Genomic DNA, 21509 nt, shown 5'->3' with positions numbered 1-21509 from the left:
GGGAGGAGGCTATTATGTAACCATATGCTGGGCCAAAGAAGGTATGTGCCATAGGTGTGATGTCAAAACCGAGTCCTGAGGGTGATCTGTATTTAGTCAGATGAGTAAAGTGGAATAATCTTGTAAGTAACAGTCACAATATGCACAGATGGCCAGAAGTGATGGGAAGTCTTGGGGGAGGCAGACATCAGAAGATATTTAATATGACTGGATTGCACAACCATGCTAGGGAGTCGGCCGGGGGAGGTTTGAGATCTGCCCAAAGGCAGCTGTCATCCAGAAGGTCTTATTCTTTCTATCCCCCTTTCTGAAAAATCATGCAATTAAAGATCAATAAAGATGTCTATGGAATAGAGACTGATGACGGCTATAAGACTTTTGCTTTGGCTGTTGCTGATGTTATTTTCCATGCTGAGGACAGTTAAGGAAAATATGTGTGTTTAACACACAGTAGTGAATTTCTAAGACACTTTACTTTTACTTGTATTCATTCTCTGTGGATTTCACATCATGCATTCTGACCCTACTTATCTCCTGTCCCCTAGAATCTACCCTCTGCTCTTGCAACCTCCGCCACCCAAACCAAATTTAAAAGAAGAAAGCCAAAACCAAACAAAACAAAGAGACAAACCAAAACAAATAAAAAACCCCCAAGACTAGGAATCTTGTTGTGGAATCTGCGGTGTGGTGGAATCTGCAGTGTGGCCACCAAGACACACAGTTCACCCTTTACTTTGCTCATCTCTCTCTCTCTTTTTAACTTTCTTTTTATTTATTCTTTATGTCTTTCACATCATGCATCATGATCCCATTCATTTCCTGTCCCTTCATATTCTCCCTCTGCCTTGCCACTTCCCTCCTAAAATAAAATAAAATAAAATAGAATTTAAGTGAAAAAAAGAAAAAAGAGAAAAGCAAAGGAAAAAAATCTCATCATGGAAGCTGCAGTCTGACACAGTGAGTCATGCAGTAAACCCCTTTCGTCCATGTATCTTTACTTGCAAGTGCTCATTGCAAAGAGTCATTGGTCTGGTTCAAGGCCTCTGGTTTCTACTACACTATCCATGCTGGGCCCTCACTGGGAGTCCTCTCAGATATTCTATTGTTGCCCTGTGTCATGGAGATCTGCAGCTTTGGGTCTGCAGGTCTGGCCCCTTCACATGCTCCAGCAGATCATAGATGGGTGGATGTTGGGGTGGGCCAACTCATAACTCTGGTTCTGGACCTATGACAGACAAAGGAGCTTCTGGAAATTGGGCCCTGCTCCTCACCTGGACAGCACAGTAGAGCTGACCCTATGGGCAGAGAAGCCAGCAAGTGCCTGAAGGTGCGAGAGTAAGATAGCTGGCCACCCCTCACCCCCTTATCAGCCAGGTGATGGTGAGGAAAAGATGCCCTCCCCCTTGCTCCTGCCACCTGTGGTGGTCAAAGGAACTGACCCTCCCCCTTACCAGCTGCAGCACTCAGGAAAGTGGACCCCGTGCACTTCTCCTAGGCAGCACAGTAGAACTGATCCTGTTGACAGGGGTGCAGGCGAACCACCCAAGAATGTGAGCATGGGAGATCTGGCCCCGTGTGGCAGAAATCTTAACAAAAACAAACCCAGAGCCAAGTATTGGGGTGAATGCTGGAAGATCAGAGAAGCAGAACAAGCCATAGCTACCTCACCTTGCCAGTTCCTCAGCTGATCCTGTTTCCTCAGACTGGAAGCCTCTCAGTCCTCATCCAGAATGGGTTTCAGCTGAACTGCTGCTCAAAAGTCTAAAAGCTTAACCAGCCAAATGCTGCTAGTTTCTGATCTCCACACTTTATATATCTTTCTGCTTTCTGCCATCACTCCCTGGGATTAAAGGCTCACTTCTTGGGATTAAAAGCGTGTGTCACCGTGACTGGCTGTTTCCAATGTGGCCTTGAACTCACAGAGATCCAGAGGGATTTCTGTCTCTGGAATGCTAGGATTAAAGGCGTGAGTGCCAGCATTTTCTAGCCTCTGTATCTAGTGGCTGTCTGTTCTCTGGCCCCAGATAAATTTATTAGGGTGCACAATATTTTGGGGAACATAATACTACCACAGCCCTGCCTCCCTTTGCTCATCTCTGCAGGGGGTGAGCTAGCAAGGACAATGCTGGAGAGCTCACTCCAGCATTGGGGAAGTCAGGGGAGAGCTGGTGGGCTGACCGACCCTGAAAAAAGTCTGTTTGTCTTTACTTGCGAGTACTCATTGAGTCATTGGTCTGGCTCGAGGCCTCTGGTTTCTGCTATACCACTGATAATGGGCTCTCCCCGGGGCTCCTCTTGGGTATCCTGTTGTCCTGTGTCATGGAGATCCTGCAGTTTTGGATCTGTAGGTTTGTTCCCTTCACAAACTCCCAAAGTTCATAGATTCGGTGGATGTTGAGGTGGGCCAACTCATAGCTCTGGTTCTGGGTTGGTAGCTGGGTTGGTCAGCTGGATGGCTTTCCCTCATCGTCATTACTGGCTGAGTGCTCCAGCACTGCCTGGCTAGCTCACCCAGGGAAGCCTACAGAAAGCGGTGGGGCCAGTTCTCCTGTTCTCTTGCTCTCAGACCCGGATCTGCCCCACTCATACCACCAGGGCCAGCTCTACTGTTTTGCCCAGGCAAGGTGTAGGGAGGGCCTTCTCTCTCGATTGCTGTATATGGCATATGGGGTGGGCAGGGTCAACTCTTCTGCTCTCATGCCCTCAGGGCTGGCTCACTTGCATCCCTGACAACAGGGATCAGCTCTAGTATTCTGCCCAGGCAGGGTGCAGGGCCCACTCTCCTGTGTGCTGCAGCTGGTGTAGGGAAGGGCAGAGTGGTGGTGGTGGTGGTGGTGGTGGTGGTGGTGGTGGTTGGTGGTGGTGGTGGTTGTTGTTGTTGGTGGTGGTGGTGGTGGTGGTGGTGGTGGTGGTGGTGGTGGTGGTGGTAGTGGTGGTGGTGGTGATGGTTGTGGTGAGGATCTTTCCTTCACTCATGCTGCTGCATGGCAGATGGGGGAGAGGGCTCTAAGACACTTTAAAAGAGACAAAAAGTAGTAACAGAGTTGTGCTGTGAGGAATCAGGTTTAGAGAAGCAGGCTGTTTCACATGAATCATCCCACCTGAAGATTGAGCTCTGACAGGTCCCAGATCCGTACATGCATGGAGCTCTCAGAGGAGATGGTGGCATTCACTGAATTCTTTATGACACTGTCCAGTCAACATGAAGGTGAAACTGGATATTTGCCTCACACTTCACAAAAGAACACTTTGCCCACTAGCCACCGACATGCATCATCCACACGTGTGAGCCTGTGTGTGAACTGCTGTTTCATTTCTGCTGTGGAACCATGTGCCTTGCACCCCTGACTGGGGACTCATAGGTGCAAAGGGGATGCGCCTTCTTTCGGGGCCACTTCACCCTGGTTGTCTGAGCATGCTAGTGTGCTGTCCTGCAGGGTAAGCCCTTCACCTCTATAGGCCACTATATCTGAGAGCTTTTGTTCCTACGATGGGGCAGGTCACAGCTGGCACTGACAGATGCATGTATGCCTGTCTCAGATCTACCAGGTCGCTGAGCACTTGTTCACTTTTCCACTGGCTCAGATTTTGTGACTGTTTTTTCATTTCCCCTATACATATCAGATTTTGTATTTAATTTAAAAATTCTCTGTTAGAGTTTTGGTGTGGTTTTAGGAGAGATTGGAAATAGTTTAGTGTGTTTAGTCCATTCGTCTTACCCAGTGCTTTCCTTCAACACCTTACAACGACAATGAAACATAGACATTTAAAATTGCATTCATTAGCTGAGTGTGTTGGTATCACACTGTAATCTCAGCAACTGAGAGGTAGAGGCGGGAGAATGAGGAGTTCAAGGTTATCATTGGCTGTACAGTGAGCTTGAGGCCAGTGTCGGTTATGAGAGAGCCTAGTTCAAAACTGTCTGTCTGTCTGCTCATGCATCTGTGAGAACTGGGACTCTGGCTCACTTTAGAAAATATTCTAGTCTAGCTATTGCCAATTACTTGTGCTACTTTGTGGAAGTCACATTCATCCTCCAGGATTAATGTTTAATTGACCATTAAATGAGAATTTGGGCTGAAAATATAGAGTCCTTTCTATCTATTTTATACACACTGATGGCAATCTAACCCTGTACTTCATGCACAATGAGTTACCAATGAGTAATTATTCAACAGAATTACTAGCAAGAAAGAAGCAAGTTAAAATGTTAATTATATATTCAACTTTTCTAAACACTTTTATTTTTCTTAATCTAAAAGCCTTATTGCATATTAGCAATATGTATGCAGGAATGGACGAATCAGTTCTTAGAGGCACAGCGAAAGCTGAAGTGTTCTTGTTCTCAGAGGTGAAACCAGAAGTGGACAGTGATGGTATATGCTTCTCATCCCAGGACTTGGGAATCCGAGATCAGCCTGAGTGATTCTGTATCCAAAACCACTCACACAGCAGCAACAAAAGAGGGTTATAGAGGGAATTGTACCCCCATCCCCCTCTTCCTCCCTCCATTCCCCAAAGGCTCAGGTGTTACAGGCTTGATGTCTCAACTTGGCATTGCTGGATGGTGGGGGGACTTTTGAGAGGAGGGTGAAGGAGGGTTTTAGATCTAAAGGGGTGCGTCCTTGAAGGGGATCTTTTTAGCTTTCTCTCTGCTTCCAGGCTGGCTCTGGGTGGACAGGCCTCCTCTGTACACTTGCTTTTCCACCATGCTACATGGTGCTGCTCCAGGTCCATAGCAACAGGATCAAGTGGTCATGGACCTAAATCTCCAAAGTAGGAGCCAAAAATAAGGCTTTTGTCTTTTTAAACTTCTTTTATCTCAGGCATTTGTCATAATCACAGCAATGTCAAATCAGTGGCTCCCTCCCTCCCACTCCACCTACTTCCTTCTTTTTAAAAATAACATTTTATTTATTTTTGATAAGATTTTACTATTTAGCCTAGGCTGGCCTTGACTCAGAATTCCCCTCCTAGGCAGCAGGTATCACAGGTAATGTCCACACCCAGGCTCTTTCTTTTTAATGGTGATCAAGTAATTCAGCTGACAAGCCAAGCTTTTTAACTCACAATTCCATGGCAAATGAACCCAACAGTCTACTATCATAGATCCACTTCATGATTTTCTATGACTCTAGCCAAAAAGGAGGTACAGAGAAAGCGTCAGCTCACTACAGTGCTGCAGTCGGCATTCTCCACCCAGGGAGGAAGCTCATCCACCCAGGAACAGAGCTCATCCACCCAGGGACAGAGCTCACCACCCAGGGACAGAGCTCATCCACCCAGGGACAGAGCTCATCCACCCAGGGACAGAGCTCATCCACCCAGGGACAGAGCTCATCCACCCAGGGACAGAGCTCATCCACCCAGGGACAGAGCTCAGCAACCCAGGGACAGGGCTCATCACCCAGGGACAGAGCTCACCACCCAGGGACAGAGCTCATCACCCAGGGACAGACCTCATCACCCAGGGACAGACCTTACCACCCAGGAACACAGCTCATCTACCCAGGGACAGAGCTCATCCACCCAGGGACAGAGCTCAGCAACCCAGGGACAGGGCTCACCACCCAGGGACAGAGCTCATCACCCAGGGACAGACCTCATCACCCAGGGACAGACCTTACCACCCAGGAACACAGCTCATCTACCCAGGGACAGAGCTCATCCACCCAGGGACAGAGCTCAGCAACCCAGGGACAGGGCTCAGCACCCAGGGACAGAGCTCACCACCCAGGGACAGAACTCATCCACCCAGGGACAGAGCTCACCACCCAGGGACAGAGCTCACCACCCAGGGACAGACCTCACCACCCAGGGATGGGGCTCACTCACCCACCCAGAGATAGATCTCTCCCACCCAGGGAGAGAGCTCACCCAGGGAGAGAGCTCACCCAGGGAGAGAGCTCACCCAGGGAAGGAGCTCACCAACTTAGAGACAGAGCTTGGTAGATTTTCACATTTGATGCTGAGTAGCCTGTGGTCATCCAAGACGTTCTTAGTGGTGGGATTTATTAATTTTACATGGCCCTAGATGATTAATATCTTTGGTTTATCCTTCTGCTTGATATGGAAAATGTCACCTAAAGAGTCAGGCTGACTTGTGCTGTGTGTTTGATGTAATTCTCTACTGATAGTAGCATGCTGATGGCTAAAGATCCTCCTACCCTGAAAATGTGCGGGAGCCTGTTTTTTAGGTTGCTCATGGCTTTACTCAGCAGGTCCGCATAGAGGATGATTAGGACCTGGGCCTGAGTGCAGGTGTCTGAGATGGCTGTGCTGGGGGAGGAGGTCTTTTGCTCCACCCCTTGGCATCTCTATAAATACCCTGGGGCAGAGATAGGGCCCTTTGGAATAGGTTCCAGGCCCTCTCAAGGTTATCCTGTATTTTCTGTTTATCTCCACAATCTAAATTCTTCTATCTAATATTTCCTGCTGCTTACACTCAAGAAAACTCCAGGGATCTGTGGGATTGGTGGGGAAATGCCCTGCAGAATGGCACCATGAACAGGGACTAAAGAAAAAAGAAAAAAAAAAAGGGACTAAAGACAAAGTAACAGGGACTAAAGAAAAAGGAAAATAACAGTTTTATTACAGAGTTCTTGGTGAAAGTGCTGAGTCAGCCCTGTCAGTGGAAAGTGGCATGTCAGTGTTATGGAGGTTTTATCCTCGAGAGAAAAGGAAAAACAACAGACTGGAAGGATGTCCGATGCTGCAGTGCAAAATTCTCTTCTGTCAAAATTTTCTATCTTCTATCCCTTTCTCAATTTCTATCTGTGAAAAATAAGTATAAGGTATAGTATAGGAAAAACTTAGAAGTGTAAGATCATGTAGGAAAAAATAAGTAAGGCAACTAGACAGAAAAACTCCAATTTTCTAATTTTGGGTGCTATGAACACAAACTGGGGGAAAAAAATCTTTGAGCTTTGTGGGTAGTAAAAAAGCTCTTCTTTCAGCTTATGGGGAAGAAAAGTTTTCCTATGGAAGCTTTTGACCTGGGGACAGCTGAAATGCTAAGTTCAAGTGCCAGGAGAAAGTGATTTCTCCCTGAGGCAAAAATGTGGGTGTAAGAAGCCAAAAAGTTTAAAGTTCAGAAGTTTTGGGGAAAGTTGGTCTTTCTCTTGGGAAAAAAAATCTTTCTCTTAAGCTATAAAGCTTTTCTTGGAAAATTTGGGGAGAAAAAAATCTCTCTAAAAAGCCTTAATCTTTCTCTCTCAAACTAAAAGCTCTCTAAGCTCTGTCTCCTCAAGCTAGTAAAAGACAGTGGGTCAGAGTCCCTGAGGGAAATGCTGGGAGAGTGCAGGTAAAGAGCTACAGAGCCCAAAGGGCAGGAAACTTTACCCGAGAAAAGCAAAAAAGCCAAGTTTTTCAGTTACAGCCGAGCTGAGGCATCAAGGGTTTTGTTTGAGTGAGCATTTCAGAATGAAAAGGTGCTCCTAATTGTCCTAACACAAAGATCCCCTGAAGTGATACAAACTCTGTAGCATGGTATCCTTGCTTCTGAGCAAAAACCCAGAGGCAACTGGCCAGCATCTCTGAGTTGGAGTGCATTTTGGGGACACTAGGGTTCCTGTAGTTGCAAACTTCCTGGAGCACAGAGCTGAGGCAGGAAGGTGCAGAGCCAATGGGAAGATTGCTAATGAACAAACAAAGCTGAAGCCGGTGGGAAGGGCACAGTTGTCTGCTTTCCTACAAGTCCCGGGTTGATAAGTCCATAGCTGCAAAAAGAAATCTGAGAAAACCTTTTTTATCAGAGAAAGGACCTTTCTGGGAAAGCAGGAAAGCCAAACTGCATCTGCAGTTGGTCTGCCGAGTCAGAAGCTGTCTGGGGAAAGAGCCCAGCCAGGGCAAACCGGACTATCTGTGAGTAAAGCTTTCATTTCTGTTAGAGAAAGCATCTTTTTGAGAAAAGCTTTGTTTCAACCAACTCCCGGTGAGATGGAGTGTAATCCTAAGGGGTGATTGCCTCTGGCACAAGCTCTGTCCTTGAGCACCCAGACAAACACAACCCACTGGGGGACTGAGCCAGGTGAAGGCCTGATGAGGCAAAACACCTGTCTTTCTTTTTGGGTTTGCTGTAAACTGATGTAGCTCTTAATAGAGTTGTTATAAAAGATCTGAAGTACATAAAGTACTGTTTAGCAAACAGAAGTCACTAAGTCCCAGAAAGAGCCATTAACAAATTGCTCTTGTTTCAATCTATCGAGAACTTTTAGAATATCAAAGTTATCTATAAGCTCTGAACTTTAGAAATGATTTGTGTACTTCCTGTCTAGTTAAGAGAATCTTTCTATTAGAGATAGTAATAATAATTAAGAGTAAGAAGTAGAAAATTATTCTGTCTTGTTAGAAAATGTTAAATCTAAGTGTTAAGAAATACTTAGGTGTTTGCTAAGTTAGATATATGCTAATGAAGAATATAAGCTTGCAGGTTGGGGATTTAGCTCAGTGGTAGAGCGTTTGCCTAGCAAGCGCAAGGCTCTGGGTTTGATCCTCAGCTCAAAAAAAAAAAAAAAAAGAAAAAAAAAAAAAGAATATAAGCTTGCAAGAACTATCTAAAGTAGTCTTAAGATGCTAGTTGTAAATGTAAGTTTAAATAAGAAATAAGAAGATGGAATGAATATAAGAAGTATATGAAAAGTAATAAGAAATATATTTGCTAAAGTAGTTCTATAGTTTCCTTAAGGAGTATAAATAAGTAGATGTTAATATGTTATATGTGAGTTTATAAAAAATGTGTAAATGTTGAGTGTGAGTTTATGCTTAAGCACATGCTATATGTGAGTTTGTGAAAAAGTGTAAATGTTGATTTTGAATCTGTGCTTAATGTCTATGGTGAAAGAACCTGAGACACAGAAAGTAGTGTCCTAGCAGACTGCAAAGCAGGCAGTCTGAATGGTTTCAAAAGCTCCAGGGGAAGCCGCTAAGAAGCTAAGAATGGTGGACACCAGAACCAGCACAACAAGGCATCTGCAGCTGAGATCCGTGGGAAATCAACACAACACAGAAAAATCTGAGCTAACATCAAAAACGGTGCGGTTTAGAATACTACTGTACCTAAAAAGGTCTCTGTGAGAACAAAAGTTGCAGAGATGCTTGTTTGAACTAAAATTGTTAACTGCAAAAAGTTTTGGTTGTAAAATGTCTCTTCATATTTGGAAGTGAAAGCCTGATACCAAAATTTATTTTTTTGAACTTTTTGAACTTAAAATAATGAGATAAAACTACAACAGACTTTTTTTTTTTAATGGATTTCTTCATATTTGGAAGTCTTGTACCAGAATTTATTATTTGAATTTTGGGATTTAAGAAATGAAATGAACAATAGTGACTTCATTGCAATGGGATAATTTTGAGTTTACTTATAGTAATGATCTAGGAACTGTTTTCTGGAATTATTTGTGTTAAAAATGGAACTGTTTACATGAAGAAATTTATTGTTTCTACCTTGACTCAAGATGAAGTTTTGTGTATGCACATATGCTTTATTAACAGATTCATGAATTGTTCTGTGTTAAAAATGCAATTGTTTTGTGGAACTGTTTATGTAAAAATGGAATTACTTATGGAACTGGTTTTGTTACAAATGGAACTGTTTAAATGGAAAAGTTTGGGTTTTCTAACTAGGCTTGAGATTTTGCTTAAAAAATTATAAAGAAAAGGGAGAGTTAATATTCCTTACTCTATTTAATTTAAGAAATTGTTGTTTGAGTGGATTTTGAGTCATGTTTTGTTAGTAAGAAATGCAAATGGGGTATATTAAGAGACTACTTTTAAAGTGTAAAGAGATTTATTAAACTGCTTTTGGATGTTTTGCTAAAAGTTTTCGAAGTGTTAATGGTTAGATTGAACATACTGCTTTTCAATATGGGTTGTAGGAATTGTATGAGTTTGGGTTTTCTTCTAACTAGGTTTGTGATTGTTTTAAAAAATTATAAAGAAAAAGAGGAGTTATGAGTGAACTAAGATTGAATGTATGTTTGCAGAAATTATGTTTAACCCATTGTTATTAATGCACCCTGGTTTTGTGGAGTTAAGGAAATACTTAAGTTTGATGTGAATACATCAGAAGTTTTTCCTATGTTCTGTTGGCAAGAAAATTCAAATGATTTTATTAAGAGTTAAAGATGTAAGATTGAGAGAATTGTAACTATGGATAGCAATATTTATGTTAACATGTTTTACTGGTAATGATGAAATAAGGAATTCTTTAAGTTTGCATTTACATTGAGTTTTTGGTTTAGAAAGGGCTGGATGCAGCTAAAGACTGCTGTAGTCACCTTGGACCTAATCCAAAAGAGAAATGCCATCTTTATCATCCTCTACTCTCATACTGGGAGGTGTAACAGCTATGGAGATTGTTGTGAACTCTTAATAATGAGTTATTTTTTATATATTAAGAAAAGGGGGCCTGTGGGAGCCCGCTTTCAGGTTCCTCGTGGCTTTACCCAGCAGGTCCGCATAGAAGAAGATTAGGACCACAGGCCTGAGTGCAGGTGTCTGAAGTGGTCTGCACTTGGCTGTGCTGGGGGAGGTCTTTTGCTCCACCCCTTGGCATCTCTATAAATACCCTGGGGCAGAGATAGTCAGGGCCCATTGGAATAGGTTCCAGGCTCTATTGAAGCTATCCTGTATTTTCTATCTGTTTATCTCCACAATCTAAATTCTTCTATCTAATATTTCCTGCTGCTTGCACTCAAGAAAACTCTGGGGAGCTGTGGGGTTGGTGGGAAAACGCCCACAGAAAAATGGAAGGAAATTTGGAGATCCACCCCGCCCCCCATTCATATTGGCAACAGGGTTCCTCTTCCAAAATCTCATGTTGAAAATTCAATGGCCTTTGAGATGATGTTGAGAGTTTGGGCCCTTGAGTTTATCAGGTCATGAGACTCTGTCCTTATGAAAGAATTAATACCATCATTGGGGAAGCATGTTCTTAGTAAAGGGGCTCACTGGGCTCAGTCTTCTCTCTGTGTCTTAGGCATGTTCATTGGCTACTGCACTGCCCTTACCAGATGGGGTCTCTTAGTCTTAGATTTCCCAGACTCCAGAATCATGAGCTGAAGAAATATATTGTTTATAATTGTTTCTGTTGCTGGCACTATGTTATACCAGCTGATGGTGAACTAAGATAGTTGAGCATATCAGATTTCTTTGTAACAGTTCCCTGACTCAGGGCCATACATTTTAGTATCCTATCACTTCCTCTAGAAATGGGAGGTACCTGGAAAACGCTTGTGCAGTTTAAATGGAATTGAAGTTGCTCTACAACTTTTACAGTGCTTTATTATTAAAAATGCCAATTACAATATTAATGGTTACTGAGAACTTACTACATGCCAGGAGCCACAATGAGTACTCTAAATAGATTCTACAATTTAGTACTCATAATTAACCTGTGATTGCTGTGGGATAATGCTCTTGTACACTGTAAAGATTTGTCACTCAATTGGGTTAATAAAATGCTAATTGGCCAGTAACCAGGCAGGAAGTGTAGGCGGGGCAACCAAACTAAGAATGCTGGGAAGAGAAAGGGTGGAGTCAGGAGTCATCAACCAGATGCAGAGGAAGCAAGGTGAGAATGTAGCACTGAGAAAAGGTACCAAGCCATGAGGCTAAACATAGATAAGAATTATAGGTTAATTTAAGTGTAAGAGCTAGTCAGTAATAAGCCTGAGCTACTTATTAAGCCTCTAAGTTAATTATTTTGGAAGCAACTGCTGGGTATCTACAAACACGTAGGCAGAAGAGAAACTTCCATCTACATATGACATAGAAGCATTACCTTTTTTTGTTTTATTTTATTTTGTCAGGTGAGTTCTCACTATATAGCCCTGGCTAGCCTGGAAATCCTAGAGAGCTACCTGTCTTTATCTCCCAAAATCTGGAATAAAAGGTGTGCACCAACACTCCTGGTTACCACTTTTGTTTTTGATGATAAAGCCTAATCTTGGTTAAAAATCCTCCATAATGCCTTGAATCAGAATTGATGCCCCATTTCCTGTCTCCAGAGTCCATACACTTGAGTATATTCTACACTGTGCTTAATCTGGGGGTTAGTGGGATTTCAGGGGGCCTGAGAATTAAAAATTAACCTCACACATTTGTGATTATATACATATAGGCATTTTTTCCTTGTTGTCTTCCTCAGATCCTGAATAACACACAAATAAGAATTAGTCAAGCGATACATTCTGCTTCACTGGAGAACATAGAACTGCAAGCTATTGAGCAGCTGTCTATTTTTTGTTTTGTAAAGACTATTTTTGTTTTATGTGTGCACATGTGTGCTTGAGTGTATGTATGTACGTACACTGTGTGTGTGCAGTGCCTATAGAGGCCAGGAGAGGGCACCAGTTTCCTCAAGAGCTGCCTGATGTGGGAGCTCTTCAGAACAGCAGCGGGCTCTGGTACTTGCTGAGCCATCTCTCCAGTTCCATGTTTTTAAATGCCCACTGTGGTTTACACCCTACTGGCTAAATCTTCTGTTAACTTGACGTAAACAGTTTTCACAGGATCTTGCCCTTTCACCCAGTTGGCTGTTTCTCCAGCAGTCATTCAGTGTCACAGCAGAAAAGGGCCCTTCTTGGAGGACTGGTATTTACTCTGCTGTGTGCCTTAGCAAAGCAGCATAGAGCAGTTTCAGGCGGCATCAAGCCACCCTCTTGCTAGGAATTAACAAATACCGCCCTGGGTTAAGTGTTCTGTTTCGAAAGAAAATAAGGTGGTGGTAACTGGAACCCCTAGATGTCCTGGCTCCCCAGCAGCTTGGTGCCCACATGCTGGGGGCTGTTCTGTATCATGTTATTTCCCCTCATGTATTTGAAAAATGAGGTTTCAAATAAGAAAGGAAATCTTGTGTCCATTGCTACTGATGCTTATCTTCTGGAAACCAGGATATGTTTCCAATCAGCCCTGTATTATACAGGAGTACCATGGGTGGGGTGTTTCATCCAGGACAGCTGAATTATAATGTTGTGGTCCCTTCAGCTCCACTCAGTGTAGAGTCTCCTTCAGGCTGCAGCAGGGCCTGTATATTTTTCTTATAAACTTCCTACTCCTCCTGGCCGTGTGTGTGTGTGTGTGTGTGTGTGTGTGTGTGTCTGTCTGTCTGTCTATTTCTGTCTCTCTCTGTCTCTCTCTCTCTCTCTCTCTGTATGTGTCTGTCTATTTCTCTCTTTGTGTATCTGTCCGTCCCTCTCTCTTTCTATATTTGTCTGTCTGTCTGTTTGTCTGTCCCTCTCTCTTTCTCTCTCTGTGTGTTTGTCTCTCTCTCTGTGTATCTGTCTGCCCCCCCCCCCCCGTATTTGTCGGTCTGTCTGTCTCTGTGTGTGTGTGTGTGTGTGTCTGTCTGTCTGTCTGTCTCTGATATATGTTGGTATATATGTGTCATCATGCTTTTGGGCCCAAGTCAGAGGTTGACCTCAGGTGTCTGAAATCACTTTATCCACCTTGTTTTTGAGACAGGGCCTCTCTCAGGGAACGTGGAGATTGCTGTTTCTGCTGGCTGGCCAGGGAGCCTCTGGGATCCCCCTGTCTCTGACTTCCTAGTGCTGAAGTTACAGGCATGCACTATCACACCCGGCCTTTTACTGGGTGCTGGGGACCTGAACTCAGTTCTCATCAAGCCACATCTCCAGTCTTCTGTAGTCTTAGTTAGAGGGGAAGTTAGTTAGACTTCAAATTCTGAGTGCCTTTTATAACAAAGTATGCTTTTGCACACGTTGGCTTAGGTTCCCTTTGAGGATTTTACAAGTAACCTTTGTTTTGAGCATGACAGGCCTGAACTGTTTTCTCAGACGCCATACCACAGTCCGACAAGCCATATCTAGTCTGCACCGGCTCCATCTTGTGCGTCAGGCACTGTGGGAAGTATGAATGTTCTATCATTTTCACCCTGAAGGAGGTGTTGGATATCTCCACAAGTTAATCATGTTGTGAATGAAGACAGCTTATTCAAAGTTAGGCACCATAGAAAGAGGTAGGGATGGGCCTCAACCCCAGCTGGTGCAGTTGACAATGGAGCCGTTCCAAATGGCAGAACTTATTCTTCCAATAATGCTCAGCCAGCACTGGGAACCGCACATTCCGGGTTTACAATCCCAACATCACCCTCTGGGCCAGCTGATTCTGAATTTTATTCAGATGTAACTGAAAAATTGCACTTCCTGATATCCCGTTGCAGGGTTCTAAGTGTTCACAAAATGAGCCCCAGTGAGGAAGACTTTCCTATGTTCAGACAGGCAAGCTTAAAGTGGAGTTTGGGCTTGGGCTTAAGTGGGTGAATTATACAGGCTTCCAGCTTGTATGATTAATCTAGATCACATAATCAGGACTCCACTTGGCTGTGATCTCTTCCTCACTGCTTTTCATTCTCGGTGACACTTCAACCAACAGGGGAAAGATTTTATCCAATTGCTTTGACTCTATTAATTTTTTTTTTTTTTGGCAACTCAATCATTGAGTTTTACCATATGACAGAAGGGGAGATTTAATTTTTAGTTTCCTAGGCTCTCGTTAGACTTTTCCAAGGCCCAGAGAGAAATCTAGTGAACGTTTATGTTGTCAGTAGCTACCCCACAGTCTCCACTCAGTTATTACCTGCCAAATGACAACTTAAGCATCAAACACAAGACTTTTGGTGGATGGAACTTTCTCAAGATGTGATCACGATTGAAATAAAAAGAGCGTGAAGGGTTAAAACTGTGAGAGGGGCTAGACTCATGGGCAGAGTCATGTGGATTTATTTTGCAGCTATATAAAAATATCTATCTGTGGGATCGGGATCTGCCCCTGGTCTATAGGCAGGCTTCTGGAACCTGGTGCCTGTGGTGTGACACCTTGCACAGCCTTGGTGCAGTGGGAAGGGGCTTGGACCTGCCTAGGCTCAGTGTGCTGGGCTCTGCTGACTGCCCATGGGAGACCTCGATTTGGGGGATGTGGGGATGCAGGGTGGCTTATGAAAGAGGGCTGGGGGGTGGGAGGAGGGAGGAAGGGGGTCTGTGGATAGCATGTGGAGTAGAAAATTTCTTAATAAAGAAAAATGAAAAGAAACCTCCCTATCTCATTTGTGCAGCCATTAATATACTTTATTGCTCACTCAACAGGCATTTATTGGATGTCACTGGGCACACACCGATGGAGGTGAGTGCTGTGGAGGACATAAAGATGGTGGCACCTTTGACTTAAATTTGATCAGTAGAAGAGATGAGCATAGAATACATGCTGAAGGACAGGTAGAAATAAAATGTCAGCAAAGCAATTGGGAGGGTAACGTTTCATCTCCAACTGGATAACCAAGAGGATTTGTGGAGCAGATTGGATGCAAATCAGAGGTGAGGATCTCAAAGGTGTTGGGAAGTGTGGAGACAAAGGAAAATGGCAGTTCTTTCAGGGGAGTCAGTCCCGCTCAAGGTCATCAAAGCAAGCTCCATAGGTGTTTTACACACTCTGTCTTCTTTAGGGTCTTTTCAGTTTCACAGGGGTATGGGGAGAGGGGTTTAGGGATGTGAGGAGAAAAGTATATGTAGAGGTATGGGGAGGCAAAGGTCTGGGGAGATGGGGGGGTATGTGGAGAGGGGTGTAGGGTGTAGGGAGAGAAGTTTGTGTGGGGTATGGGGAGGCAAAGGTCTGGGGAGGTGGGGGGGTATATGGAGAGGGGTGTAGGGTGTAGGGAGAGAAGTTTGTGTGGGGTATGGGCAGGTGAAGGTCTGGGGAGGTGGGGTATGGGGAAGTGGGGGTGTGGGGAGGGGGTAGGGAGAAGTGGGGTGTAGGGAAGGGAGTATGGGGAGGGGATTAGGGGCTTGGAAAGGTGAGGGTGTGGGGAGGTGGAGGTGTGGGGAAGTAAGATGGGGTGGGCCAAGAACACAGGAACTGCATTTTCCAGACTTCCTCATCAATCAGCTTTCTCCTAGCTGAGGGGATTTAAAGGCAAGAGGATAAGGAGGGCTGGTTTCAGTCACTGAGACTCCAGGATCAGAGGCAGCAGGAGACCAGCTTCCTTTCTCCTGGGCAGCAGGAGACATAGCAGGAGAAATAGCCCCAGCACGAGTGAATAGTGAACTCATGCTGACCTCTGTGCCCCTTTCCTTCTCATTCTTCCAAAAATGTTTCATCATCATCATCATCATCATCATCATCTTCACCATCATCATCACCACCATCATCGCCATCATCATCATCATCATCACCATCACCATCATCATCTTCACCACCACCATCATCATCATCATCATCATCATCATCATCATCATTTTGTCTTTTCCAAACAGAGTTTATCTGCGTAGCCCTGGCTATCCTAGAACTTGATCTATAGATCAGGCTGGCCTTGAACTCACAGAGATCTGTCTATCTCTGCCTCCTGAATGCTGGGATTTAAGGTGTGTACTGCCACTGCCCAGCTTTAATTATCCTTAATAATAAAGTTAATTGTTTAAAAGTTTATATACTATGTAATCAATTTTCCTTGAAGCACAATTTGCCTCTGGTAAGTTGAATGTATTTGAATTTAAAAAACATCCTTACATGTATGATGAGTACTTTGCTTGCAATAGGCCATTAGAGCCTCTGGGATTGTAATGGCAGACAGTGTGAACCACCGAGTGGGTACTGTGATTCAAGCTCAGGTCCTCTGGAGGAGCAGCCAGTGGTCTAAACCACTGAGTATTCCATCCATCTTCAAGTTAGATCTATTTCAGAGGATGATTAGCTGAGCATTGATGGCTTTGACAGTGTATGCATGGTGCATCCTCCACTCATGTCTAAATTCTTTAAAAACACACACACACACAAAAACCAACTGGAATATTTCTGTCTCTCCCACATTTTCTTATGCCACTTGTAAGCAGGCCTTCTGTTTCTCCTTGACCTCAGGTAATATGTGATTTTGAAACAATATCAGGGTCTTTTACTAGTTATTGCTATTTGAGGCTTGATAGTTCTCCATGTGGGAGACACTGTGAACTGTAGAGTAGGTAGTTCTGTGTGTGGGAGACATTGAACTATAGAGTAGGTAGTTCTGTGTGGGAGACACTGTGTGAAATGTAGAGTAGGTAGTTCTATGTGCAGGAGACACTGTGTGAACTGTAGAGTAGGTAGTTCTGTGTGTGGAAGACATTGTGTGAACTGTAGAGTAGGTAGTTTTGTGTATGGGAGACATTGAACTGTAGAGTAGGTAGTTCTGTGTGTGGGAGACACTGTGTGAACTGCAGAGAAGGTAGTTCTCTGTGTGGGAGACACTGTGTGAACTGTAGAGTAGGTAGTTCTGTGTGGAGGTGGAGGTGGACTGAGTGTCTTCTGGTTATAGATATATTGTGGCAGTGTTTCTCTCTTGAATTTGGTGCCCTGGTTTGGCTAGTATAGGTAGCCAGCTTTCTCTGTATCCTTGTCCTTGCCTTTCAAATGCTGGAGCAGAGGTGGGTTGTCATGCTCACTTGCCATTCATGGGTTCTGGGGATGTAAACTCTGGTGTTGTAGAATATTATTTTAAGGTGTATTATTTTTGTTTATGTTGCATTTGTTTAACTCTGTGAGGCTGTGTTACTGTGCCTGTCTAAAACACCTGATGATCTAATAAAGATCTGAATGGCCAATAGCAAGGCAGGAGAAAGAATAGGAAAGGGTGGCAGGCAGAGAGAATATATAGCAATCTGGGAGGAGAGAAGATCAAAGAAGTAGCCAGAGAATGAGGAGGATTCCAGGGTCAGCCACCCAGCTACACAGCTACACAGTAAGCCATGGAATAAGAGTAAGATTTACAGAAGTAAGAGAATTGGAAAAGCCCAGAGGCAAAAGTTAGATGGGATAATTTATAAAGCTGGCTAACAACAAGCCAAGCTAAGGCCCAACATTTATAATTAAGAATAAGCCTCTGTGTATGATTTATTTGGGAGCTGGTTGGTGGGCCCCCCCAAAAGAGAAAAAGCAAGCAACAACACCCTGATCCTCCTGTTTGTGCTCAAGTGATTTACCTTTACCCCCAACATATGGGAATTTTGAGATCTTGACTTCATTTCTTTTGGACCGATGCCCAGATATAAGATAGCTGTAATTTTAATTTTCTAGCTTATTATTTTTTGAGGAATCTCCATGCATTTTCCCATATTGTTGTGCCAATTTACATTTCAACCAACAGTGTACCTTAGCCAACAACAATTAACTTTGACAGTGGCCATCTTAACAGGTTTAGGTGATTATGCTGTGGTGGTTTCATGTGCCTTTCCCTGATAATGAATTAATGCTGAAGATCTTTATAACTGCATGGCTGGTTGCATATCTTTTCTGCTGAACTGTCTATTCTGCTCTGGAATGGTGCATAATGTGTGCCCACATCATGGGATTAGATGTGATAATATTTTGAAGATTTTTGCATGAACAGATGTGAGAGACACTGTTGTGTGGCATCCATTCTTTGCATTGTCTGTAACTTTGGCATCAGGGTAAAGATGCTTCACTTTACTTTCCTCTCCAGTCTTTTGGAAAGAGTTTCAGAAGAAGTTCTACTAGCCTCCCCTATTTTGAAAAACCTGGAACCATGTCCTGGTTCCTTCTTTGTCTTGGTTGATGTGGGCAATGGGAAAAGAAAGGTAGGCTGAGCTCAGACTGGGGATGGATTTGAATGGTGGGCTGGATTGTTACAATTTCATTTAATTTATGTGGATAATGCTGTGTTCCAGAAGTACTTGCTGAGAAGGAAGGTCGGTGGTAGAACACACGCTCAGTATGCATAAAGCCCTAGCTTTAATTTCCAGTGCTCACACACACATGCACACATACAGATCTTATTATCATACTGGTGTAATGTCTTTTCTGAGAATCTGCTTTCACCCTTTCACATTAAACCTCCTGGGCTCCTTCCTCGCTCAATAACATACTGGAAGATGAGCAATGCCTTCCTTCTCTAACCAATGTCCCATTGTTTCTGTAATGTATTTCTTCAGTGTTGTTGGATGTGGGTCAGTGTACCCACATTTCATCATGAGATCTTTACTACATGACAGTCACACCCTCATTTCTTGCCATCCTGTTATATGACAGTACAGCAAAGGAGCCAGAAGAAACTGGAGAACAGGGCTCTGGTGGAAGACAAGGTCTGGTTTAAGGCCAAGTGCTAGGACACGGCAGAGTAGGGATCTTTTACTTGGCTCCAGGAAGGGTTGGAGAGGGAGAGACAGAAGTAAGGACGTGCCCTCTTCCACAGCATTTCCAAAGACAAGGAAGCCTTTAAACTGATCTGTGAAGTGCAGAGTCCTTGCAAGGTCTATAACCAAATATCAAGCTGCCGAGCTCAGTGCAAAACTGAAGACTGCACACTGCCCTGAGGGGTTTGGCTCTGTGCACAGGGATCATTTTACAACCATCTGTTCAAACTGCCAAGGTCAGTTTAAGATTTGGGGTATTTTAAATTTCTGACTGTTCTGACCACCTGCTCCCCCATATAAAGGCATGGAGACAGCAGATCTTTTTTACAGTGAAGTTTGAGCCTACCACCTCTCACACATACTCAATTCACCTGTGACTGGTTTGAACACAGCCCCCAAGTGGTTAATTAGCGGACCCGGTGGGAGGGAAGGTCTCAAAGTGTGGCTACAGAAAAGAGGCCTGATGTTTTGGGTTGGAGAACAGGTTAATGTCCCAATCTGAAATCAATTTAGTTGGGTGTGTTTACATCCCTCCCTGGAAAACATAGTACAACAGAGCAGTGGGTCAGTTATGAGTGCCAGCAAACCATAACTTAGCCCATTCTTCTGGCTCACAAACACTTCTAGCTCTTTGTGTTCAGAACAACAACCATTTGAACTTGTACTCAACATTGCCCTGCAGAGGCAGATCTCGGCCATGGGTTGAGGTTAGGGGTGCACATGAGTTGGGGAGTTCAGCATGGTCAGGACATGAGAATAGGAGCTTTGCTCCGGGTCCTGAGGCCTCCCTTCATGGCGACCTTGCAGATGCTGGCCACTTCACCTCCAGTCTGTTGTGTTTTCTGTTTTTTGGCTTTGTGGCCAGGCTGGTAAAGCTGAGGGGTTTGAAATACCTGATGACTCACTCAGTCAGTCTAGTGAGATAACACAGAGAACACAGGCTAGCTTGAAGAATGGCTTTGGTAAAATGGAGGCTAGAGTGGCAATGAGAGATCTGAAGCTGTTCTTTATCTTGACAGTATTTGGAATAGACAGGTTGCTCTCCTGATGTAGCGAAGTGTCCCAGGAGTCACACTCACACACAGGCCCAATGCTGGCCTTCTAACTCATCTAACAATTCGTTCTGTGTTTTACTTGTGAAACACTCAAAGCTTTGCACCACTTTGATTTTTTTTTTTTTTTTAATCAGGATTTTGCTGTGTAGCCCTAACTGTCTTGGAACTTGCTCTGTAGACCAGGCTGGCCTCAGACTCAGAGATCCACCTGCCTCTGCCTCCTGAGTGCTAGGATTAAAGGTGTGTGCCACCACTGCTTGGCAGTTACAAAACTTTTAAAGACATAAAAGTCTTCTTCCTCTCTATGAAGGACTGGTACATGTGTTTGTACCTTTTTTCTTTTTAGGAATCACTACCATCTTCCCTGAAGAAATTTCCATTGGTTCGAAGATTCTGTCAAACTTTAGAGTTAGCATTTAAAAATAGCAATTATCATTTTGTGATTTTCCATATAAAATGGAAGCCATTGCTTAATGAGATGTTTTCTTAGATTTTTTCCCCCCTCTCGAATCTCTGTTGGGCGAGATGGCTCAGCAGGTAAAGGCTCTTTCTACCAAGTTAGACCATCTGAGCTCAATCCTTGAGATCTATATTATTCCTTGGCCTCTACACATACCCTGTGTTACACACACACACTCTTCATAAATAAATGTAAAAGATTGTTGTGTCTAAATGCTTCATCAGAATTTGATGCTTTTAAGAGTCTCCTGATAACTCAAAGCCAATTTTATTTAGGAGGGGTTTGGAGGCATCGAAACATTCCCAAGAGCAGGAACAGGCATGGGAAGTAGAGCATGTGTCCCCATCAGTAAGTATGGATACTCACTGATACTCTCAGATGACTCCTTTGCAAGCACCTGAGTTAACAGCTCTGCTCACTCTCCAAGCCCTCACAAGGCCTTATTTTCACTAGTCCTGTCTTGACAATACAGTCTCTGTTTCTATCGTGTTCAGGAGGATGCAGTCCCCACTAGCTCAGGTTCCCTTTGCCACCACAATCCCCCACAGAACAGCATGTCTTTGCTTAGGCTCTAGATACCACTCATCAAATGATCCTGGTACACATGGAAGCCTGCCCTTTTAGCAAAGTGGCGAGCCAGTGAACATGTCACAGCAGTTCTTGCAGAACTTTGGCCTTTGTTGTACACGCCTCCCAACCAAGCACTCAGGACTGAGACTTGACATACATTACAAACATGTGCCTCTGTTTACTATTGATGCAAATAAACACACCAAGGAACAGTCACTGCTTTGTGTATTACTTCTGAAATGAAAGCATGTTTTATTCTATTATGAAACATGCTTTTTCCTCTCA

At 43.8% G+C, this 21509-nt stretch overlaps 1 protein-coding gene across 1 annotated transcript in view; it reads right to left on the bottom strand.

Annotated features, from left to right (window-relative positions):
• The window catches only part of Rnf150 (ring finger protein 150), a 221032-nt gene that overhangs the window by 5195 nt on the left and 194328 nt on the right, over positions 1–21509 (bottom strand). The window lies entirely within an intron of this gene.

Source organism: Onychomys torridus, chromosome 5, assembly GCF_903995425.1.
Source record: "Onychomys torridus chromosome 5, mOncTor1.1, whole genome shotgun sequence".
NCBI lineage: Eukaryota > Metazoa > Chordata > Mammalia > Rodentia > Cricetidae > Onychomys > Onychomys torridus.
This window is presented reverse-complemented; position numbering and strand designations above follow the sequence as displayed.